Source organism: Vicia villosa, linkage group LG4, assembly GCF_029867415.1.
Source record: "Vicia villosa cultivar HV-30 ecotype Madison, WI linkage group LG4, Vvil1.0, whole genome shotgun sequence".
NCBI classification, from domain to species: domain Eukaryota; kingdom Viridiplantae; phylum Streptophyta; class Magnoliopsida; order Fabales; family Fabaceae; genus Vicia; species Vicia villosa.
In genome coordinates, this window is record NC_081183.1 from 51,515,998 (window position 1) to 51,521,118 (window position 5,121).

Below are 5,121 nucleotides of genomic sequence, written 5' to 3' on the forward strand. Positions count from 1 at the left end.
AAACGTGAATAGAGGCAGCGCCTCCTTCTCTCTTTCTCGTTCCTGCACACGACAAAACAAAACCAGAAAAACCCTTTTTTCCCTTGAGCGTTCCTCCTCTGCGTGAACAAAACAACAACAATTCTCACCCAGCTCTTCATCTCTTTCGCGGTGCTCTCTTTCGCTTATGGTCTCTCAATGAACAACACGACAGTGGAAGCTATGAAGGTGTATCGGAGCTCACAGCGGCCATGGGAGAAGCTTGAAGAACCCAGGTATGCTTCTTCCTGAATTTCGTTTTTGTTCTCTTTTTAATGATAACTCAGTGACATCTCTCTCTTTTCTATTTCGATTTTGCTTGCGGCGAACAACAATAACAACATAGAGAATCTCTTCCTTGCCGTGGACAACAATCGGTTTCTCTTTTGCTCAATCACTCACCGGTTTCTTTCTCTGAACTCTCCGCCTCTCTCAATCTGAATAACACAACAGCGACTTTCGAAGTCCTCCGGCGATCATGAAAACTCATATTGACGAGAACAGCTTAAGCTATACACCGATTTCTTTCACAAACAGAGGTAGAAACACAATTCATTTTTATTATACAATAACATGCTTTCTCTTTTTTTTTTTTGCAATTTTGTTCTAACAGTAAATTATGTTCAGCTGCAACAAACTATAATATTTAGAGAAAGTGTGAAGACTTACCTACGGCGAGGAGATTTTCACCGGATTTTATGTTGAGGTATGTATCGATTCTTTGAGCTTATGGAAATCGAATTGTTGCTGCTACTGCTTCGGATTTGTTGTTGTATGTATGCTGAATTTTTACCGCCTACTGTGAATGATTGCAGCGTCGGTGTTTTGAATCATAGGATATTGACGGTTCATCTACGGAGGCTCGAAGATTGTTGACTTTTTGAGAGTTTGTTGTGATGAGGGTGAACAAACCGTAAGTTGCTCTTTCTTCTCCTTCCTTGTGGTTTGTTGAATCAAAACCGTGTTGTTGTTGATGATGGAACAACTTTGGATTGTTGTTACTAACAACCGCTCTTTTTTTTGAAATTGTTGTAGGCTCTTTGATGAAGGTGATGCCACAACACCTCTTTTGATATTAGGGAGACTTGAAGATGGACTTCAAGTTGGAACTCTCCACTAAGGTATGAACTACTTCTCACTCCTTTTCTAACTATGGAACTTTGTAGCTAGGAATTCTCACTTTTCAAGTGGTTTACCAAGAAACTTGAAAACTTATGAGAGAAGAGGGAGAAATGAGAAAGCTAGTAGTATAGTAGCTTTGGTGTGATTAACTTCAAAGAAAACACTTCTATTTATAGGAAAAATTTAGGGATATGTTAGGAATTGAGAAGCTTTGTTGGAAGGTTATGGTCATTGCAAGAATGAGAATAAGAATAAGAATATTCTTCATGACATATTCAAAGATATTTTTCATGACATAAGCCATAAAAAAATCTTTCTTTGATCCTTTTTTGTCTTGAATTAACCTTTTGCTAATCTCACCCCTTTTTGTTTTCTTTTTCATGTCACATGAGAACTCTTGAGGAAAGCATGAAGAAAATTGAATTTGAAGGATGAAGACTTTGAAGATTGAAGAATTCAAGAAAGTCTTGCATTTTCTTTTATTCTTTGTAATCCAAATTTATTCCACTTTAGAATTGTATGAACTTGTATTCTTGAAAGCGAATAGAATTTGAAAGTTGTAATATCTTTGAACCTTGAATTAGACTTGAAATGTTGTAATCTTGAATTTTGGACAAAGTCTCTATTGTAACTCATTTGAAATTTGGAATTTGTTCATGTAAAGAAACTCCACTTGAATATCCTTTAGAATCTTGAATGAGTTTGCTACTCAAAAATGAAGTTTGAATTTTCTTGAATGAACTTTGAATTTAAAATTCAATTCCCTTTGATATAGAAAATGATGGGAAATCCTTGGAGTAATGTGAAGAATGTTCTTGCACAAATGAACTTTTAATTCTTGAATTTATGGTTTTAAACCATACTTGAAATAATCTTTCAACAAATGGACTAAAAGATATTTCTTGCAATTTCGGTGAAATTTCCATGAATTGTTTCAAACTTGTACCAACTTTCAAATAATCCATATGAATCAATTCTTCACCATGAGCCAAAAACCAAGTCTCTTAAATCTCACCAATTGGCAATGGCGCATTTAAAATGAAAACATCCACGAACAAGAATTTATCTTGCAAAGAGTGAGTGATTGAATGAAGAATCTTAATTTGGTCGATTCAAAGCTTTTGAGCTTGTTGAAGTGAATCCTTGAGGTCTAAATGTTGATTGTTGATGAAGATAGTTCTTTTGAGATAAAGGGAGAACAAAACCCTAATTGATTGTTGCTTGTACTGATGAGTGATTTCTTGATTAAACCCTGCTGAGCACAAGTAGCAAACACAAGCTATGCAATTTGTTAGAGATGCAAATGATGCATATGCAGATGATATGAGGTGGTATCTTAGGTCAAAAATTGGGGTATGACAGACGCACCTATTTAAGTTTCTTCAACCTGAGATACGAAGATTGAAAATCTTCGTTTTGATAGGGTGGAAGAGACTTAAATATCAGAAGACGCGAATTTTGGACCTAAGATACCAAAATCGCGAATGATGCAAGGATGTCTTTACCGAGGGGATATCAAGAACTGACTCCACTGGGGACAAGAGATCGGGAAGGATGTCTCAATCTATTTTAAGAAGAGAATCCGTTTTTTTCTTTTTGGGAAAGCAAGTGTATGCTTCACCGGAGAATGATAGCTTTGTAAGAAAAGCTTACCTATCGACATTATCGACTATCAGCATGGGGATAGACTTGTTTAATAATGCGAAGGTGAAAGGTATGAAACTGTATTACCGACTATCAGCATTGTGATAGACTTGACAAGGTAAATACATTTCAAAGGTTCGGTTAATATTACCGACTATCAGCATTGTGATAGACATGTTAAATAATATAACCAGAACAAAAGGTTACCGACTACCAGCCTCGTGATAGCGGTTTTGAAGACATGATCAATTATCAGCCGAGTGATAAAATGATTCTGGAGACTTTGCTAGGGAAATTACTGGTTATTCAGCCTTGTGAACAGTAATAAGGCCCTGATTGTCACATGGTCTTCATGATTGATTTCCTAGAGAGGAAAAATCTTTTGGAAGAGACATAAGCTGCTCGGATGATGAGGCTATTGCTTATGGTCTGTTTGTCATGACTCTGTTTGAGGAATCGGAATTTGAATCTTTGGTAAAGACAGGGTTCTAACCAAGAATGAATTGGAAAGAAATAGTCAAACAAGATTTTGTACCCAATGAGGAATGAACTCGAATGGGGATTTTTCCTTGGTTTTGAGAGGAGAAACTAAAGCAACCTTCTTCCACGAGGAATGATCTCTGTGGGGAACTGGAGAAAGAAGATGTTCTTTCTGCTTATGGGTGACAACCTACTTGGAGAGATGACACGCCCATATTTGTTTCTTTTTCTTCTTTTTCTCTTTTTTTCTTTTCTTCTTTTTTTTTTTTTTTTTTTGAGGATAGATATATCCTACGTGATTTTAAAGAAAACATTGAAAAATGAAAGAATGCATAAATGATGCAAATATGTATGCATGATGAATGTCATGAATGTTATGAATGTCGTATGCATGCTGACGATACTGACAGACAAAGGAGTATATACTGGAGAAGGACCAACGTCGCAATACAACCAAATACTTGGTTAATGTTATTCAGCACGGTGCAGATAACACGGGTGATGAATGGTGTTTCATGCTTTCAACTTCTCTGGGGAAGACAAGCATCTTTTTTTCACTAGGATGGAAGATCTTCTTCATTAGAGATGAAAGATCTTCTTCACTGGGGATAAAAGAATTTTTTTTTCTACCGCGAGGGGTAATTGGTTCAGGAATTCTTTTTAAGAATACCGTTGTCTCATAATCTCTTTATGAAGAAGAGAACAGTTCTCAGGAAGAATCCTTTTGTTCATCCTATGGAGACAACTGTTGATGTTCCTTCTGTTGTTCACAACCCAAAGGAAAGTTTTCGCTTTTATTTTGAAAAGAAAAGTAAATTCGTTTAAAACTTTTTTTCTTTTTTCTTTCAAAAGTGAATAACACAATTAAAGCGTCGTTTTGCAAGCTAAAAGAAATTAAAGATTGCAAACAAATGGGCACAAGGCTCAAATTTATATAATAGGATGGTAATCAGCTAAAGGCGTGATTCCATAGAGTATTTACAAAAGTTGGAAATGGTAATATGCGGAAAAGGCTACATTGAAAGCAATAACCACTATTCCCTTAACAACTTTGAGTTCCAACTGTGCTTGTCGCTTCAGATTGGCGATGATTTGATGGAAGATCATTTGATGAAAAGACTCTTCAGGTGACGATGTACAGACTGATGCAGTTACTTTGTCATAAATCCTTAATTATTGCCTAGATTGCCCTTTCAGGTTTTCAATCTACCAGGATAATTTTTTTTCTGTTTATTGTCTCTAATTTTTGCCTGGACCGCCCTTTCGGGTTTTCAGTCCACCGAGACGCTCATTTTTGCCTAAATCGCCCTTTGCGGGTTTTCAACTTACCGAGCTGTTCTTTTGTATTTTTTAGACAAAGTATTTCTTGACTGCATCAGCATTTACAGGATGCGGAAGTTCATCACCATCCATGGTTGCAAGAGTCATGGCGCCGCCAGAAAATGTGCTTTTGACAACATACGGGCCTTCGTAATTAGGAGACCATTTGCCCCTAGAATCTGGTTGAAAAGACAAGATCTTTTTAAGCACGAGGTCGCCTTCTCGAAATTCACAAGGTCGAACCTTTTTGTTGAAAGCTTGTTTCATCCTTGCTTGGTATAACTGTCCATGGCATAGAGCAGTCATACGTTTTTCTTCAATTAAGTTCAACTGATCGTATCTGCTTTGACACCATTCAGCCTCTGATAACTTAGTTTCCATGAGGACTCTCATTGATGGTATTTCAACTTCTACGGGGAGCACAGCTTCCATGCCGTATACTAAAGAAAAGGGAGTTGCCCCTGTTGAAGTACGCACTGAACTACGGTACCCATGTAAAGCAAATGGCAGCATTTCGTGCCAGTCTTTGTAAGTGAC

The 5,121-nt window shown here is 36.9% G+C and overlaps 1 long non-coding RNA gene across 2 annotated transcripts; it reads left to right on the forward strand.

The window, feature by feature from the left end:
• Positions 1-227: 227 nt before the first annotated feature.
• LOC131599161 (uncharacterized) lies at positions 228-1,830 on the forward strand. Of its 2 annotated transcripts, XR_009282603.1 has the most exons (5): positions 228-254; positions 365-557; positions 646-724; positions 834-931; positions 1,054-1,830. It is a non-coding gene; the product is annotated as an uncharacterized LOC131599161 (long non-coding RNA). The 2 variants fall into 2 exon arrangements; XR_009282602.1 differs by having other exon boundaries at positions 234-557.
• Positions 1,831-5,121: the final 3,291 nt, after the last annotated feature.